The sequence below is a fragment of the Triturus cristatus genome, chromosome 2_2 (assembly GCF_964204655.1).
Source record: "Triturus cristatus chromosome 2_2, aTriCri1.1, whole genome shotgun sequence".
NCBI classification, from domain to species: Eukaryota; Metazoa; Chordata; class Amphibia; order Caudata; family Salamandridae; genus Triturus; species Triturus cristatus.
The window spans coordinates 716,277,800-716,298,421 of record NC_140582.1 but is presented as its reverse complement, the minus strand read 5'-3'; the positions used below and the strand labels follow the sequence as shown (position 1 = coordinate 716,298,421).

General features: G+C 44.4%; 1 protein-coding gene across 3 annotated transcripts in view; it reads left to right on the top strand.

The window, feature by feature from the left end:
- Positions 1–2,021: 2,021 nt before the first annotated feature.
- CCDC110 (coiled-coil domain containing 110) overlaps positions 2,022–20,622 on the top strand; it is a 183,249-nt gene continuing 164,648 nt past the window's right edge. Inside the window, exons 1-2 of one of the 3 annotated variants that reach the window (XM_085641947.1) lie at positions 2,022–2,066; positions 3,629–3,738. The gene's annotated coding sequence lies outside the window, so the exon portion shown is untranslated. Of the gene's footprint in view, positions 2,067–2,428; positions 2,503–3,628; positions 3,739–20,622 lie in introns of those variants that run through there. The other 2 variants (XM_085641946.1, XM_085641945.1) reach the window with 2 other exon arrangements.

Sequence of the window (20,622 nt, the reverse complement as noted above, 5' to 3'; positions counted from 1 at the left end):
GGTTGATACCATCCAAAACCATTTCAGTGTCACTCACCTCAGTGTCCGAATAAAACAAATTATGCATTTCAAGTGGAAAGTGGATAGAGCATGCCATAATTATTTTTTTTTGGCATGGTCTGTGGCAAGCGGATACTCAATAATAAATCAATTGTTCAAGATTTCAAGACTAAAGCAAGCAGAGTGGTACAGAACATAAATGAAACACAAGACTCCAGGGAGTCCGCTGTCAGGGGTCATAGTAGTGCCTTCGGAGTGGTTAAGGTGTGTATAACTTCTTGCACCAGCTTAAAGCAATGGGTGGCTCAATGTACCAGCCAGGAAGTCGTTTACAAAGTTCTTGGGCCTGCAGAGACATGGTGGCTGGCTCCCCCTAGGAGCCAAGCTGTTGTTTAAATAAAGCATGGCCATCCGGAAATGTTATTTCAGTCTTTTACTCAACAACCTTTCTACCCAGATCTTTTATGTGTACTCCATTATTTTAGATAACCGGTCCTGGTAAAAATACTGTACTTCATGCCCTCGGCCTTCCTCGACACATCTGGGCAATCTACGGGTGCAATACTCTTATTTGCCAGAAGCTGTTGTTCTATCCTTCTCATCCAGGACCTCCGGCTCTATTCCTCTTTGTCACAGATTCCAAAGAAGGCCCGTCATGCATGATTCCCATGTCTCCTTTACCATACAGCAACCTTATTTTTCTATCCTGCTCAGACACGGCTGGGTCAATCTGAGGCTCATTTTATTAGGGAGTACTCATACCCCTGATAAGTTCTACATTTGATGGAACAAGGTGATAGCCAGGCAAGGAGATGTCCTGCCCACACATCTTCGAACCAGCACCTTCGTCATGAGTCCCATGCACAGGTGCATCACTGGCCTGAACGGTTTGTGAATCCACTGGCGTGGCAGGGTCAGAAGCTGGGAGATCAGTGGATCAATGTGTACACTGCCACTTCAGACTCTGAGATCTATGATCCCCTTTGGTGAATCTTTGCCTTTCCCTTGTGGTGATCATCCAGTACTGGGCTCGCAGTAGTTGGTACTTTTCCTGGGATGGACTCCAATGGATTGTATTGACTGCAGAGGAGTCTCCTCTCATCTGGCTTCTCATTTCTGCAAGTAGGCAGTTTGATGTCCCTACAATGTAGTTTCATTAGCTCTACTTCTGCTTCCATGATTGGCATGCCACACTGAGGGATAATCTCCCAGTGGGGCAGTTTTTAAAGTACCGGAGGAACTGTTCGACCACTACTGACTATATGCAGCAATCTGAAAGTTTGGCCAATAAACGTACTCAGCGGGCCTACCCAAGAAGAAAAGTGAATAGGGCACTTAAGAGGACAAGTAATACTCCTCAGGAGGCACTCCTTGAAAGGAATGAAAAGCAATCAAGTGATTGTCTTCCTGTTGTCCTCACTTTTGATCCCCTTTCATCTAAGATCTGTCAGGCCATAGGGAAACACTGGTCCCTATTGTCTACATCTGAGTACAGAATGCCACCTACTCGATTTTCATTTAAGCGTGCGCAGAACTTGAAGGACAAACTAGTACATACGCGGCCTGTGCAGCGCACGATAAATACCTCTATTCCAACTGGTCACTACCCCTGTGGGGGTTGCTTAGTATGTGATCTGACTGAGAAAACCAATAATATACAGTTGCGAAATGGCAAAATATGGCACTTAAACAAATTCAGAAATTGTAATTCTGTAAATGTAATATACAGATTAACGTGCCAGTGTGGGCTGCACTATATTGGTTTAACCTCTCGAAAACGACCAGATTGAGTGGAATAAAAGAAGTAGATGAATCCAGTTGAAAGCCCATGAAATGAAATATAGCTTTATAGTAATCTGCTTGGTCTTCTCTTCTATGCCTCAGTGATATTGTACTGTCAAGCTTTATATCTAGAAAAAGGTTCTAATGGTAACATGACCTTATACCCTTGAGATATTTTTTTATAGAAAAGGACTATATGAATAGGGACTGGTCCTTTATATCGCTGGCCTAGTATGAGGAGCGCACACGATCTGTATATGCAGTGGAACACATCTCGAGCCTTGGTGAGTGGATGATTCAGTTTTACTGTTAGCATCATTTGACGGGTCTTGTTGAATATTCAGTGTACAGGACATAGTTGCCGTGGAGAAAATTTACAGATACAGTATAATTAGTTGTGCAATACACTCGATTGAGGCAAATATTAATAGGATCCAGAATTGTTGCCTTTTGTTAAAATGAGAATTCCACACTTAAATGTAGAATGTACAAGCCATCAGCAGACGTTACGTAGGAGTATATAATTAACTATATACTTTGTACATGGAGGATTAGAAACTTCAAAATGGCGCTGATTGGCGCCTGTGGCGTTCTCAATGTTTAGTTGGCGGTCGGGCTGGGTGCACGTGACACGCCCACCGGGACCGGACGAAATTGTGACGGCTCTTCCGTATTCACACGCCGGGATGAGAGAAGGTTAGACGGCTGTGGAATTACAGTGTGAGCATGAAGACTAAGAAGTCGGTGACATGTGGATAAAAGTTGGGATGTCTATCCGTTCTAGCCTTGCTGTTTAATATACATTGAAGCAGGCAAATGTTTGTATGAGTAGAGTGCATGTGGGGATACAAGGGGCCTCATGTAGGAAGCCAAATACCGGTCGGTAACGGCCGATTTTCGGTAATTATACCGTTACCGACCGGTATTTTGGCCATTGGTATGTAGGGGGACAAACTTTGCTTTCGGAATTTACCGAATCGGTAAAATTACCGATTCGGTAATAATACCGAATCGGTAATGTTACCGAATCGGTAACTTTTCCGAATCGGTAATTTTACCGATTCGGTAAATTCCAAAAGCAAAATCGAGATGTAGGGGGAGTGTGTGTGTGTGTTTAAGAGTCGGTATTTACCACCAACTTATAGTTGGTGGTAAATAATGAATGTATGTGTAAATGCATTTTTACGCGCGTAGCAGTGTGCAATGTGGCATACATACATGCCCTTAGGGCATGTATGTGTGCCACATGTGCACACATGGCCGAATCAGGGGTGCAACAGGGTGTCAATGTGACACCCTGCCACCCTTGTATGTGTTCCCCCCATTACCGAATCGGTATTTACCGATTCGGTAATGAGGCATACCTTCCCATCAATGGGAAGGTATGCCTCATTACCGAATCGGTAAATACCGATTCGGTAATTACCGACTAGTAACGATTCGGTAAAAAATACCGACTCATTACCTACATACCAGTTACCACTTCCAAAATACCGATTCGGTATCGTTCGGTATTTTAGAAGTGGTAACTGGTATGCTACCTACATGAGGCCCAAGGACTTTTAACGGCAGTGGGCAGTTAGTGAAATCGATGCATGAAAGGGGTGGCAGGCTTTCTAGATGCATCATTGGCCCGTGCCCAGCCGGTGTATTGTGATTTTTTAAGCATTCAAGCAGGCATGCGTGTGCATCGCGATATGAGACTATTGGTCAGAGTGTGAATGGTCTTCTATAAACTCCAGTTGATGGAGGAAATGGCCGGCATTTCGTATTGAAATTGTATGCAAAATGACACTGTTTGAATACCTGAAACTTTATGTATAAAGAGATTTGTTTGTTTCCACAGATAAATACAGTGAAGTAACATTTGTGCTGTCTTAAAAAGGGAAGTAGTGTAAGAAATACACATTCCTCGACATCGTGGGAGCTGGTACGCGGGCCCGTGGCTTCCATGTGGTAAATATCATGTAAATGTTTACCCCTTGAAATAATACATCAGGGGTGCTGACTCTTTTTTTTTCTATGTCAGTAACTGCTATGAGAGAGGTGGCAAACTGTGATTTTAACTAAAGGAATCATTTATATGTTTGTGTATTTGTCAGTCATTCTCTGTGTCCAGGGAGGTGATCTATGACCTCGAAGCCCTGACGAATTTGCCGTAAAGAAATAAAGGCAATGAAACATGTTGGTCTACTTAGAACGGGTATATAACATGCTATGTTTTTAATATTGGGCAAGCTCACAATTTCAGATTAAAGGGTCAAAATTGTGTATGTGAGTCTTAGCTCATTAGGTCTCGCTGAGCCCAGCGCATGCGCTGGCTCGGAGAGACATTTTGGAGGTGAGTTTTCAAAGTGCTGCTGGCTGGCCTAGCGCTTGCGTTCATGCGAGCGTGCACGCGGGATCCGCTAGCCTTCAGCAGCACTTTGAAAACTCGTGCTTTAGCGCATCATCGCGATGACTTTCGCTTTCAGAGCGATCGCGATGACTTTCGCATTTACGGCCGCGCGGCGTTACTTTTCCTGCCGCGCGGCCAATGCTTTCGCTTTTCTCTCTCCTCTCTCCTCTGCCTTTCCCTCTACTCCACCCCCGTTTTTAAAGCTGTCTGATTTAAGAAAGGCCTATGGTGGGCATACCAAAACTTAAACAGTGAGCTTAAAGCCTGCCCGTGGCTAACCATTGTTTGCTGGCTTGCCTTGTCCATCGTGTATTTGTTCGTCCTGTGTAACATAGCCATTTTACCTTTCGTTTCATTTTCAGACTTCTATTTTTTCACTTCCGCTTCCACTGCTCACTTTCAGGGAACTACTGGTTTCTTTTTTATTAGGCACTCTGTGAGAATGCATGTTTTTTTGTTTTTTTTAAACCTCTCTGCTGTGTTTTTTTCTCCCCTTGTCAAATACCCAAACGTCGTGTTCCATGTTGCGATCTCTCATGCTCTTCTTCCTGTCCGCCACGATCCAATTTGCCCCCCACTCATGTGCTACTTTTCCTCTCCTCTCTCCACCTAGCATTTTTTGTCTCTATCCCACTGCCCATTGCTTACCCACCCCTCATGGGCATTGATATATTTTTTCATTTGTTTTAGGCCTCGCAGCTGCAATTGACTGCTACGAGCTCCTCTGCAAAAAAAAAAAAACACACACACCACACACATGTTTTTGACTTAACAATGTAAGAGGTGCCCACGATCTTTGAATGGAAAACGAAAAGAAAACTTTGCTTGAATCCTTCTATAGGTGTACATATATGGTGATGCATGCACTTGCCTGCAGAATAATGCGACCAGCAAAAATGGAAACATAATTGAACCTTTTTTTTGTCGACATTGCATCCACAAACCGCATTGGCAAAGGCAGTATGTCTAAAATGTGAGAACTGTTGGCTTTGCCAATGCTTTGTGAGATCTGCCATTAGCCATGACCTTTTGAATTTACTAAAAGAGTACATATAAAGTACTTACTTGCAGGGAATTTCAGCACGCCCACTACATCTATTGGTCTGTTATTCTGCAAATAACATTTATTTCCACCCTCTACACCACAAGCCATGGGGCACTGGGTCAGACCAAGAAAGTGAGCAGTGGAAGGGCACAAGTAATTTGTCCATGCTCCAGGGGAAGGCCAAACACAAAAACTGGGACAAAGCCTATGGAAGCTGACCAATAAGAAGCAAGCAAATGAGAGTGACAAGATGTCTTGCAACAGGCAGTGCATGTGTTGTCTTAGGCAAGCCCTAACACTCAAAAGCCTGGGTGGACGGAATGCCAGGTCTATTGGCTTTGCCAATGCTTGTTTCGTCTACTGGCAACATACAAAATGACTTGCACATTACACCGTCAGGCCAGAAGATGATTCATTCCCCCTCCCCCTGCAGTAATCAAACCTGAAGAGCTGTAACTCAGGCCCCCAAATGCACCAACTGAACAAGTCTTTTTTTTCGAGTTTTGCTGCGCTTTCCGCAAGAACTGCATGAACCGAGTCACAATACTGGCGCAGCATAAGGAGGTAACTATGGGATCAGGAACACAGACTAGTCACAGTTGCCGTGTGTAAAGCGCTGGCTCCATCACTTGAAAGATCTCTACAAAATGAACTGTACAAGAAAATGTTGTCTCACTGCCATTTAATGATCGGTAACACCATGGACCGAGGACCACGTCCTAAGTATTTGTACGAATAACAAACATTTGGTCACTTATTCGGCCGAAGGAAAGCACAGAGCCGAAAAGTGTTTTTTTGTGTTTAGAACTAGTTCCTGATAAACAACCATTTATAGAGCAGACTCATGCCTGTTTACATGTTTTGCATTCCTCTTCCCGTCTCCAGTGCAATTTGTACAATTAAAGACCGGAATCAACAAATTCTCATGAACAAATATTTGATCTCCTTTTGTAAAATGTATGTCTTAATAAAGTGATTTAAAAAAAATATGTTATTATTCGGGAATCAGTATTTTACAAACCATTATTTAACATTTGGCTTTGACTCATGTTTTGGGCTAAGTCAAACATTTCAATTTTGGTCTGTTTGAGGCTACACATCGGTAAGATACTGATACCCACACCATCGCTCTCAGCGTTATAACCTTGAAATGATGGTCCTGACTCAAGTTCCCCTACGAATACTTACAGAACAATAGATATTTCCCAGGGCGGCTGGACTACCATAATATCGAATTTGGAATATTGTGCTCCCTAAATATGGTAAAACCAAAGTGGATGATGGACGGAGTGTTGAACAATGCAAGCACTGACCCCCAGTCAACTGATCTGGGTTTAATCCATCATCATTCTTTAGCTCACTCCACCACCCCAGTTCAGACATGGCCATATGCAAATCAATCTGACCCATTGCCTCAAGGGAACAGTCCAGCCCGAACTGCCAAGCCATGTCTTCCCTGGACCAGAAACAAGCATCCTGGGACCGGTTTCGGGTTCATAACCCTCCTCAGCCAGGGTATCTTGAGTCCAGTGGCAAAGTGAGCAAGGGACCCACGTCTGGGCATACCCTGCCAACTTAGGGCGAACACAGCAAAACCAAAGGGGATGATGGACGGAGTGTTGAACAATGCAAGCACTCACCCCCAGTCAACTGATCTGGATTTAATCCATCATCATTCTTTAGCTCACTCCACCACCCCAGTTCAGACATGGCCATATGCAAATCAGTCTGACCCTGTGCCTCAAGGGAACAGTCCAGCCCGAACTGCCAAGCCCTGTCTTCCCTGGACCGGAAACAAGCATCCTGGGACCGGTTTCGGGTTCATAACCCTCCTCAGCCAGGGTATCTTGAGTCCAGTGGCAAACTGAGCAAGGGACCCACGTCTGGGCATACCCTGCCAACTTAGGGCGAACACAGCAAAACCAAAGGGGATGATGGACGGAGTGTTGAACAATGCAAGCACTCACCCCCAGTCAACTGATCTGGATTTAATCCATCATCATTCTTTAGCTCACTCCACCACCCCAGTTCAGACATGGCCATATGCAAATCAGTCTGACCCTGTGCCTCAAGGGAACAGTCCAGCCCGAACTGCCAAGCCCTGTCTTCCCTGGACCGGAAACAAGCATCCTGGGACCGGTTTCGGGTTCATAACCCTCCTCAGCCAGGGTATCTTGAGTCCAGTGGCAAACTGAGCAAGGGACCCACGTCTGGGCATACCCTGCCAACTTAGGGCGAACAAAGCAAAACCAAAGGGGATGATGGACGGAGTGTTTAACAATGCAAGCACTCACCCCCAGTCAACTGATCTGGGTTTAATCCATCATCATTCTTTAGCTCACTCCGCCACCCCAGTTCAGACATGGCCATATGCAAATCAGTCTGACCTTGTGCCTCAAGGGAACAGTCCAGCCCGAACTGCCAAGCCATGTCTTCCCTGGACCGGAAACAAGCATCCTGGGACCGGTTTCGGGTTCATAATCCTCCTCAGCCAGGGTATCTTGAGTCCAGTGGCAAAGTGAGCAAGGGACCCACGTCTGGGCATACCCTGCCAACTTAGGGCGAACAAAGCAAAACCAAAGGGGATGATGGACGGAGTGTTGAACAATGCAAGCACTCACCCCCAGTCAACTGATCTGGGTTTAACCCATCATTATTCTTTAGCTCACTCCGCCACCCCAGTTCAGACATGGTCATATGCAAATCAGTCTGACCCTGTGCCTCAAGGGAACAGTCCAGCCCGAACTGCCAAGCCATGTCTTCCCTGGACCAGAAATAAGCATCCTGGGGTCGGGTACGGGTTCATAACCCTCCTCAGCCAGATATCTTGAGTCCAGTGGTAAAGTGAGCAAGGGACCCACGTCTGGGCATACCCTGCCAACTTAGGGTGAACAAAGCAAAACCAAAGGGGATGATGGACGGAGTGTTGACGGGTATGCTCAGACGTGAGTCCCGTGCTCTCCATGCCACTGGAATCAAGCTATCCTGGCTGAAGAGGGGTGAAACCCCGAAACCGGTCCTTGGATGCTTGTTTCCAATCCAGGGAGGACCTGGCTTGGCAGTTCGGGCTGCACTGTTCCCATGAGGCACAGGGTCAAGACTGATTTGCATATGGCTGGGATCAAACTGGAATGGGATGGTGAGCAAAAAAACGATGGATTTAGGCCCAGATCTCTGTACTGGGGTGAATGTATGACATTGTTCTGCATTCTGTCCATCAACTGTTGTTTTTGCATTTGTCACCCTAAACATGGTAGTCAGATTATCTACTATCAAAATATTGTGATATGTATGTAGAGATTTTCTATACTCCACTCCAAGCATACATATATCTTCAGCATACGTCGATATGGAGTTAAGAATATTTCATTTATACTTGCCTATGTATATTTACTGCCAATATATTTTTGGTAGTTAACGCTCTGGGTACATATTGTGGTAGCATGATATTGTCATGTTTCATATTCTGTCATACAGATGGTTACAGAGTAAAATCACTCAACAATATCCACACAAAATTCCAAAATATGTGAGGGTCTTTAGAGGGTCATATGAGAGCAAGGAAGCACCACTGTTCTATGTAGCAACAGTTGTGTGTTGGAGGCACCGAGATAGAGCCCGCTGTGGTGTATCACATTTTGCATGTGTGTTAGGCAGAGCTTGGCCTGCTGATGGATCCAAGGTTGTGTGTATACTTTGAGGTGACTTTGGGTGTTATGTGTATACTTAGGCATAAAGTAACCAAGCTATCTGGGACATAAAACATTTTTTTGCAGTTTTATTTGTATAGCGCTTTACTGTGGATTGCAAGGCTGAAAGCACTTTCTTGTTTGCTCAGTAAGTTGTCACTCAGTTTTTATCATTTATATATAGCGGTTAAAATCTCTGACAAATTTGCCTTGGATCTTTTATGCCCTTTGGAGTGCATTGTTGTAGTTTGCCCTAGATGGGACACGTCTGTTGAAGGGCCTGAAGTTTGAACAAGTACTGTAAGCATTGGGCCCTGAATGCTGATGCACATAAGCATGGGTGTTGCAGAGAGTGTGAGAATCGATGCAGTTGTGCATGTGCTTACCATTGTTAGGGACAGAAAGTATCATATTTAAAAACCGGAATTGATGTGTTTCATTTGAGTTCATTAGAACATATTAAGCAGATGTGGTTTCTTCATTAGGGCAGGGAGGCAATGGCCTCAACCACTGTGCCACACTATACGTGAAAAATAAAATGGCAATGAATTGATTTGATCACCATTTAATTTCTCACTAGGGAGCCGCAGTCGCCAACCTTCCCGAACTAGGAAAAAAGGGGGCGTGCTCTCTACTGCCGATTGTCAGCAGATGACTGGAGCAGTGACTGACTGGGTGCACCAAAGTGCGCATATTAGTTTGTCCGGCCTTCTTAGGCCGGGCAAACAGACCTGCACACTTTTATTTCTCCAACCCTGCTGTGTTGCATAGCCTGGTTGGAGAAAAGCCATAGGCTCCCTTTGCCTGAGCAAGTGTCAGACCAGCCCGCTCATGCCAATCCAGGCACTTTTCTCACGCTAGCATGAGAACAGTGTCTGGATTGGGAGGGGAGCCTGACCTGAGGTCCTTGGACTGTTGGGAGATCAAAGGAGAGCTGGAGAGGAGCTGTGAGGCAGTGTTTGTGCAGCTAAGTCTTTTGTTATTCATTTATTTGTATTCTCCCCAACCCACCCCATCCCCAGTACCCCACCGCCTTCCACTTTAGATTGGTGGCGACCGCCCCTGATATTAAGTCCACACAGGCTCATCAGAAGGCCAAAACTACTGGGGGCATTTGTTAAACAACCAAAGGGGCATCAAATGGCATCAGTTGAGGAGCAATGGAAGTATCGCATAGGAAACAGGCATTGGCATAGCCAATAGATCTCGCCTTTGGGACCTTATAAGTGTTTAGCCATGCAACATTTGATGTTGTTGCACCAAGGATATTGTGCTGGATAACTAAACACTTATAAGGTCCCAAAGGCGAGACCTATTGGCTATGCCAATGCTTGTTTTTAATTTTGGTTTGAGACAACTTTGTCTCCTGCACCTCACGGGGTCTGGTTTTCTTTCTTTTTTCTCTATTAGTGATTTTCTCACTAAGTACACCTCTACACATTTGTTTTTCTGGACACTGTATAATTTTACATGAGAAAGTTGCCGATGATGATGATTAGGTGGGCAAGCTGGTGAGAACCTGGCAGTAGCTCCTCTGGTGGTTCGCACATGAAGCACTTTCTCTTTTTCACACACATTTTTTTGGGTGGGACACATATTCTAATTTTAAGTGGATGTGTCATTGTAAATGGTCTGACATACACTTGTTTTATGATTCCTTTTTAAGTTAACCGAGTATTTCGGGCATAGAGGACCGTATTAGACTGTATAATCCTTGAAACAGTTGTTAGGTCTAGGTGACTACCCCCTGACTTCGGTCTTACTAAAAAGAGAAAAAAGTGCTCCAATGGCCAGATCTTTGTTGTTTGAATAGTTGATGGGTGGAGGGCGATCTGGCTTGAAACTGTCCCTCTATAGCTCCTTGTTGTTTAGATGCCACACTACATCCCAGATTTGGATGCGTTCCACACTATCCTTTCCGACATGTAAGTGTGAGTATCTAGCCTGGATGTTGAGGGTATAACTGATGATAACAAAGGCACAGACTAGAAGGGTATCTGTCTGAGTATTAGGTTACTTAAGGCTGACTGAACTTCACCTTTATTTGGTAATGCCTAGCATGACACTAAAACAAGATGTGATAATTAACTAACCTTATGATTTAGGTAAAATAGAGTTGCTGCTTACTAAGTTACCAGGTAAAACGTATAGCAAAATAATCACCTACACGCTTGCAGACATGGTATAAGAGTTCTTGTGAATTGCACTATAAATTATTCAAATGTGACATAACATAGCATAGTACACCACCGCATAATAACATTACCTATACATCCAGAAAAACAAAGGAATGGGTATTGGTAATAGCAACGTAAGTATAGGAGACCTCAATAATATGTTCCAAGATGTACCTGCAATTTTCTCCATTATCATCAAGTAAATGTCCAAAAACGAGGTCTGCCTGATGGGGTTATTCCCCAGACCCAGGGCATGCAAGCTTGGTACTAGGTTTGGAGACCTAGTCTTGGCAAGAAGATAGATAGCTATGAGATGATTGGCTGGGGCAGGTACAGTGGTGATGACATGGAAGAGGGATGTTGATACCTGGGCCAGAGCTGAGAAAAAATCACTGATTAGGGAAGATACAAGGGGAATAAGGTATCAGCCAATGGCTTGCCTCTGAACAGAAGTGCTTGAGGCCTGGGATACTGGTAATGCCGATGCAACAAGAGACACTGCAGATGGTGTACCCGCAGAACCCCCTTGAAAAGATATACTCCTTTATTTGGGAATACTTTGTGAGAACACTATCTTACTGCCTTGACATTGTGTACAAGGCCTACATGTACGATTGTGCAAATGTGCTTGTTATTTACATCCATATGGTGACACAGCTATCTGTAGAATACATGAAATGGCAGCCTGTCCAAAATCTTGGGCCAAGGATGTCTTTTTCTACATATAAACATCTGTCTCTGGGTATAGTCAGAAGAGGCACTTCTGCTGACTTTGAGAGGTCTCTACGTTCTGAAGCTTTTGCCCAGCAGCTAACTAACATGTCTGTGAGTGGTGTCCAGTAGGTGACCAAGGCGGGGTCCTACATTCTTACCCACCAGGTAACGTGGTTGGATCATCCAGTAGGGAATTTCTTGGCAGAAAATACACATACACCATAGACACGCAGGTTAGGATTTTGCATAGTAGGAGTGCACCAGATTGTTATATTATTTCATATGCTTGCATATATACATTGCTTCAGCACAATGCTGAAACTTTTCATTCAGTTCACTGTCCTAACACTTATTATAACTTTTATCTGCTTCTGTCTATTGAGCATTGCAACACATATTTTTTATACAAGAATCACTTCACTTCAATAAACATTGAAAATGTCCCTTTGTGTATTATTTGTAGATTTCTCTGAGAAAACGAGAGCACAAGTGTATGAGCAAATGGTTCTAGGTCTGTCACCACGGTTCCTGAGGGAACAGGGTTGTCATGTTCAGTAGTTGACCGAACTCTTCACTCCCTGTCTAGGTAAGGTGGGCTTATGGCGGCTGTTAAACCTGGGGTCTCTTGTTGCCTGAGGTAGGTACCTTAGGTCAAATAGGGACCCTTGCTTCCATGTCAGGGAAAGGAAGGACACCTTCCCAGATAGACCCTGCTCACCACCTTGGTAGCTTGGCACAAGCAGCCAGGCTTATCTTCAAGGCAATTGTGTAAAGTATTTGCAACCACACTCTCAGTAACCCAATGATGACCCACAAATGGACTCCACGCGAGTTTCATAAAAACGAGTATAAATTTATATAAAACGATATACGATGAGAGCACACAATATAAATCCAACATATGCGTATTTGTAATATTCCTCCTGGCCTGTTGTTAAGCCTGCCAGCCCTTGTAAGTTCTGCCGATATTAATCATCCACTGCAGTCCTAATGCAATGCTATGCCGTTCGTAATGCTAGAATCAGGCACTTTACAATGTAAAAATAATGCAATTCGTTATGCAACAATCAACAGTTCGTACTGCCAAAACAATGCAATGCGTAACGCAACAATCAGGTAGTTCCTTATGCAACCTAACGCAATGCGTAATTCAACAATCAGGCAGTTCGTAACGCAGAAATAATGCAATGGGTAATGCAACAATCAGGTAGTTCGTTATGCAAAAATAGTGCAATGCGTAATGCAACAATCAGGCAGTTCGTAACGCAGAAATAATGCAATGGGTAATGCAACAATCAGGTAGTTCGTAATGCAGAAATAATGCAATGCGTAATACACTAATCAGGTAGTTCGTAATGCAGAAATAATGCAATGCGTAATATGACAATCAGGTAGTTCGTAATGCAGAAATAATGCAATGCATAATACGATAATCGGGTAGTCCGTGATGCAGAAATAATGCAATGCGTAATACACTCCAGCACCGATAACGGTGCCTTAGGCGGTCTCCCCGCCACTCGTACTGACTCGCGGACAGCTCCTCCTTCTTACAAAACCGCTCCCAAAAAATTAAACTCAAATCCATCACATCCGATTCACACCCGGTCAACCGAGGTGTCCCACAAGGATCAGTGCTCTCCCCTCAACTGTTCAACATTTATATGGAACCCCTCACCTCCATACTTAAAAAAGCCTAAATCACCTTTCACCTCTATGCAGACGACACCCAGATCTATCTGGAAACCTCCTCCTTTGAAGATTTTCAGAGACTAAACAACACTCTCAAAGAAGTCCAACACTGGCTAGCAATAAACCACCTCAAACTCAACCAAGACAAAACCAAAATACTCCTCGTCTCCAACAAAAAAGAAAATCCCCAAACCATGGAATGGATAAAGCAATCGATGCTCTCAACGGTAATCTCACACCGGCCAACTCCATAAAATCTTTAGGAATCACCCTAGACCCTAAACTTGACATGGTCAGACACATCAAGAACTCCGTAAAAAGTGCCTTACTCAATTTGAAGCTTCTCAAAAAAATAAACCCTTCATCCCACCAAAAGACCTCAAACAAGCCACCCAATCACTGGTGATATCCAGACTTGATTATGGAAATGTTATCCTCACTGGTACAGCAAAATCCCACCTGGCCCCCTCAAAACTACTCTAAACGCAGCAGCCAGAATGGTCACAGGAGTCAGGAAATCTGAGCATATTGCACCTGCACTCAAAGAACTAAAATGGCTCCCAGTAGAGATGCATGCCAGCTTCAGAACTGCCTGTCTCACGCACAAAGCCCTCCACACAGGGAAACCGGAATACATGGCTTCCAAACTCAATAAGGCCGGCCAGACAAGGAACCTCAGGAGCTCCAACTCCCTACGAAAACACGCAAACAAAAAACCGCCGCACGATCCTTCGCTAGAAACGCACCCAGAATCTGGAAATCCATCCCAGCACACATTATGACTATCCCGTCCTTTGTAAAATTAAAAAAACTCCTAAAAGACCTCTTCCTCAACCGCGCCTTCCCGAACAGTTAACCCTCACTGTTGGACACTTGCCGACTTTCTGCAGCACCATGCCACTTTCTCACCATCATCTACCTCCTCCAAGTGCCCCTCCGCCCCCCTTGTTACCCCCCTCCCTGTAATTGGTTTCCGTTCATGACATGGTGCGAGGCTCCCAGCACTGCCTCACCTCATTTGTCGCATCACACGCCAGGACGCGATCAACCAATTATGTATACCTATGCCTTATTTTTGGTTGCCTGCATTATAATCTGTTGTAAAGCGCTCCGATACCCTCGGGTCTGGCCAGCGCTATATAAAACTCCATAACTAAAAAACAAATAAATAAATAAGCTCTTGTCAACTGATGCCCCCACACGGGTGTGGTGTAAACCAAAGTGCAGCTCTGTACTCCGGCCCCGGTACTGCCACTCCTTGGCAGGTACGGGCCGCGATACGAGCCGAAGCAGAGGCTCGCACTGCAGGAATGCAGTGAGGGTCTCTCTCCGAGCATGCACGCCACCGCAGGCGGCGACACACGTTACCTGGGGGTGCAACCTCAGTCTCCTCTCCTCTAACCGCGACTTGGGCCTCCGATGCAATCTTTGTGGATTCGGGGCAGTGGAACTCGGGCCCTCCCTCGACAGGGTTGGTTCGAGGTCCCACTCTGGGAACGGCGGGCTCGGGTGGGCAGCTCAGCTCCTCCGGGGCTGCCGGTCCAGTCCGCTGGTGCCACGAAGATCTGCTGAGACTCACTTGGACTCCGAGTGTGCACGATAACAGGGCAATCCTCAAGAAGGTCTCAGGCTGCACAAAGCACACGCACGCAGCATCGCTGAGACTCACTTGGACTCTGTGTGTGCACGATAACAGGGCAATCCTCATGAAGATCTCAGGCTGCACAAAGCACACACACACAGCATCGCTGAGACTCACTTGGACTCCGGTGCACACGATCACAGGACAATCCTCATGAAGGACTCAGGTTGCAAAAGGCACGCGCACACAGCGTCGCTGAGACTCGCTTGGACTCCAGGTGCCAACGATCACAGGGCAATTCTTACGAGGGTCTCAGGCTGCAAAAGGCACACACACACGGCATCGCTGAGACTCTCCTGGAAACTTTTGTGTTCCTGAGTTTCCACAACAGTGAGCTTGCTCACCTCGGGATCTTGGGGATAAGTTACTTCTGGACACAGCACACAGCAAAGTCCCTTAGCCTCTCCTTGGTTAAAGCATCAAACTGCAGGCCAGCCCCAGAACACACAGCAAGGGTCAGTCCTTTCCTTCAGTCTCTTCAGCTGTTTCTTTCTTGGCAGAGGTTCCTCTTGACCACAAAGTAGTTTCAGTCTTGTTCAGTCTTGATCAATCCATTTCTCCAAAGTTCAGGGGCTTCAGCTCTCATAGTTATACCCCTAAATGTCTTTGAAGTCTTAGTGTTCAGGGGGGTCACTGACCCCTGTTCAAACCAGTTCAGGGTACCTCCCTGCCAGTGACACCTTCTTCCTTTGATTAGTGGGGGTCTGGATTCTCAATCACTCAGCAGGAGATGGGACCATTGTTTTATGGCAGCAACCCAGGCCTCTTCACCTCTAGGGGCTACTCCTCCCCCCTACACTCCAGATGCCGGTCAACCTATTGCTGTCTCACCTCCTCCCGAGTCAAGACATTCCCCAGATCCTATCACTTTCAAATCCAGTCAATCCACAACCAGGCAGAGACATACAGAAATGTTAGAGCACAAAAATCCAGCCACTTCTAAAAGAGTGGTTTCTAAACACACAATGCAAAAACCACCCTCATAAAAAGATGTGTTTTACATTGTGAGTTCAGGCACACTAAACTTCACCTCTCCATCTTAAGCCTTTGGGAAAATAGGCTGGAAAACATATTACACAGCCTCCCCATTCTATCCTATGGACAAGATGGCCTGTCAACAGTGAGAAACGAAATGGAGATTATGTCACTGCCAGGACATGGTACACACCTTAGTACATGTCCTACCTTTCACATGCACTGCATGCTGCCCAGGGGGTACCTTGGACCTACCATAGGGGTGTCTGATGTGCATAGAAAGGGTGGGGTAAGGCATTGCAAGTGGGTGCACTTGTCAGGACAACATGGCAGTTTAACAAACTGCGCACAGGCACTGCAGTGGCAGGCCTGAGTTCCCTCTTTAAGGCTACTTGTGTGAGTGGCACAATTAGTGCTGCAGGCCCACTAGTAGCATGTGCATTACTAGCCCTGGCACACATAGTGCACTTTACTAGGGTCTTTACAAGTAAGGCAAACATACCAATCATGGACAACCAATTACCATTACACTTTAAACAGGGAGCACTTGCACTTTGACACTGATCAGCAGTGGCAAAGTCCCCAAAGCATCTAAGTTGGCAAAACCAAGTCAGCAAAAAGGTCTAGGGGAAAAGCAAAAAATGTAGGGAACTTTTGTCAAAAGGGCCAAGTCCAACAGCGGCACTGTGATATAGCTGTTCCAAGGGACAACATACTCTGCGGGGTGTATGGAATCAGTCTGGCATCATCCCAAATTTTAAGTCGTCCACAAATGCGCAGTTCCTACTGATTAGTATAAACTACACAACACCACCCTCTGCCCTCGCTCAAAAAAATGCTATCAGCAGTCTCAGCACATGAATAAAATGCTGTTCAGGAGGAAAAATTACCATAAAGCAAAATTCTGCAATTATAAAAAGTTCATCAGTGATACATACTGGTAGACTTACAACAAACAACTACATCTCCTTTTAGGACCACATCAACATTTATATCACTAGGTACAATAAAATACAAAACAACTTTACTATGATGGATTGATAACATATTATAATTTTACTGTTGGCCCACAGATGCCTGCAGGAAGATTGGTTTTCTTGTTTTTACTTAGTTAACCCTTATAAATGCACTGTTGTCTTAAAAATGATTGCAGAAAGGTTCACCCTCTTTTTGCTAATTGTCTGGCTCTGTATAGATTTACACATGGATTAACAATGCCTGCAGAAACGTTGGTTGTCATGTTGTTACTTGCTTGGCTCCATATCATTTCATTGTTGGCTTAACATTTGGCAGCAGGAGTCTATGGTTCTTTCTGTGCTGACTCGGTATAGTATTCATGTTGGATCAAGGATGCCTGCAGAAGGGTGGTTTAACAGGGCCTCCAATAGGTCAGTACTAGGGAGTTGACACTGCTGAGAGAACCCCATCAACAGTAGTGGACACTGCTGGACTTTGCGCTCTCTCTAAATACAATAGGTCCACCCTAAAGATGCTACGTATTGGCAATGAAAGCTGTGTCTATTTCTCACAAAAACTCAACAGCCCGATACATTTTTGCGTCTTGTTTTTCCAGGCTACTTGCATAGAGTATGTGGATGCGGGCAGGGGCACAGCAGAGGCTCCAGATTTAGCTAGTCATAACAGGAGAGTTTCCTATTCACACGTGTCCAAGGGACCCCGACAAACAATTTGATGGGTCATAAGCAGGAGGAGATGTAACCTCTAATTTATGGTTTTACACAATCCACAAAGTAAATTGACCAATTCTTTTTTTTAAGAGGCATATGTTAACTAGTTTTTCAGTTTTTGATCCCTTACCGAGTAGATTAGGTTTTCAGAGCAAGTTCCTGACTAATTGTCACCTATTCCTCTCGGGCATTTTAAGTAAGAAATATTTTGACCATGCACTAGAACTATGGGAGCATTGCTAGCCCATTAGGTCTACAAATTGTTTTTAACCCTAACATGGACGTCTATCTACTCAGAATAAAATCTATTTGGTTGTCCAAACTTAATCATACAAATCACCATACCAATCTATCATCCCTAATTACCTTCACAGGCTAAAAGCCTGTTATCTTCTGTCTTACTACCATTGGAAATAAAGACAAAAAAATCTACGGCAAATCGCCCCTTCACTGGGTCTGTATGATTTGCAGCGTCCACTGAATGAGGAGCACAACCCGATGATGAAGCATGCCACCTCGGTGGGTGAAGCCCCATGCATCCTAAAAGTATTTTCTCATTTACTTGAAAGGGGCCATTGACTATGCACAAGTAACGTTGGACCTACACCACAGAACTGCACACCTTTTTGTGATATAATATTCATCTTAGGGAGGACATGTGCTTGACCGATAATGCTGCTTACTTCACCCTTATACAATTTTTGCAGGATTCCATAAACACCAGTAGACCTGCCAATGTACACCAATATCACTCTCTGCGTACAATATGTCCACCCTAAAGATGGAAGGTACATGCAAGGGCAACTTTGTCTATTTCTGTTGGGCAAGCTCACAGGACTCACCCTAGTATCTTAACAGTGTGCATGCAACCCGATCACGTCCTGCTGATGGCTTTGAATGCATCGGGCAGATGTGCCCACATTTACCTTCTAATGCTGGCCCTAGTCGCAGTCCCTCCTCTATGGTGGCTATTCAAGGGGAGGCTGGCATACTGGCAAATGCAATGCTTCCTACGGAGAGTATTCTAACTGGAACTGACAATGCCATGATGAGGTGGTGCTTCCTTATTATCTGCCCAATCCATCATGGCCACTGTCCTATTGATTTCCATGGGGATTGCTCAGCTCCCGGATTTCCTATTGCAGTATTTCATTGTCCTTTATTCGTGACCTGTTTGCGGTTGTGGTGGTGAATATAGGATGCTTTTTCTGCTTTTTAGGTTTCGCCTGCACAGCGGAGGCTCTTAACAGTCCACACACCTGAATTACTGTATTCTTGCGCTTTTGTTAAGAACTCTTTTGAGGAACTTCCCCTGGCTGCATGCATTTACGATATTTCTACTAAAGCTGTTCACACTGTTTAAGCCCCATTCGTTGCCAAGATAAGATCACTTGTTTTGGAAAAGGCACACAACTTTAATGGTATGCTGGAATGCTTGCTTTTTATGACTTGGTTGTGTAAAGCAGATGCTTCAGCCTCAGAACATTTGTGGCATTTCCTATTCATGCATCAGTACCTTTCTTTGCACTTTGTAGGCATTATCAGATTGATTTTTTCAACAAATCTATTTGGTCATTAAAATCAAATTCTTAAATGTTTTAATAATCATTGCACGTTAAAAATAAAGTTAATATACAAGAGCTATGCTATATTTTACTACCAAACAGGCAGTCAGTTCAGTTCAGTCATACTTTATTCGATGATTAAAAAACACCATAAAAGCACATATATACAAACAGTTAAAATACAATTAAAACATTATCAGAACCCTGAGATTACATACAAAGTTAAGAAAGAGGCTAAAAAAAAACAATTCCTTGTGATGATGACAATCAGGCTTGCCCTCAATCACACCGCAACTTTAATGAAGTTCATAATACAACATAATGTCAAGGGCCCAACGCTTTTTGCAAAAAAATTAGAGCCTCTTTAGCATGTGTTAATTTGGCTTGCTTTAAAATTCCTACCAAAAATCTGTGCCTAGGCATTAAATAAAAAGAGCATAGGAGTACAAAATGAAGGGTGTCCTGCGGAGACCTGTTGTCGCAGCCGCAGGCACCCTTCTGCTCAATTGGGAGTATAAAACCTGGTGGATCAGCCAGTAAATAAGGTAAAAGGTTGAGCCTAAAACGGGACATTAGAAATCTATCCTGTGCGTTATGCATGAGATAAAGGTACGGCTCCATTCCCTCGGTATTTTTTACAAAGCTATAGGCACTCACAGTACATTTGGTCCCTTCAACTTCTGCTGTGTGTGTAGTTCTCTGGGCCAAAAAAGATCTCTTAATAGACAGCTTATCTTGAGATACAATCATTGTAGGATTTGAAAAAAGGTCCTTATGACCAAGGCTTTCCAAGCTAGACATTACATATTTCAGCCATGGTATACTCATGCTTTTATCCCTTCCCATGCAGTCACTTAAAATTTGTCTGCTCAAAGTCGCCTCAGGATTTGACCAGATTTTTAGCCATGCCAAAATAGGTCTAAATTTAACCAAATCCTCAAAATATGGCCTCCCTAGTTCGCTATGGGCTATAACGGCTGGGGTGCTCTGCGGTATTTTCAAGAGTGACCGAAAACATTTATTTTCCTCCCGCTGTAGTTGCTGAATGTTCGCAAAGCCCCATACTTCAGCACCATAGGTGGCCTTGGAACAACCAATGGAACCATAAAGATTCATTTTTTGTTCGGGGGACCATCGGCCAACTCTCTGCCCATAGCCTGCAATAGCACCATTGGAGGATATCAATTTACAGCAACGTTCCTCCACCAGGGACTTAAATTTTAAGGATCCATCAAATAATAAGCCCAAATACGAAAAA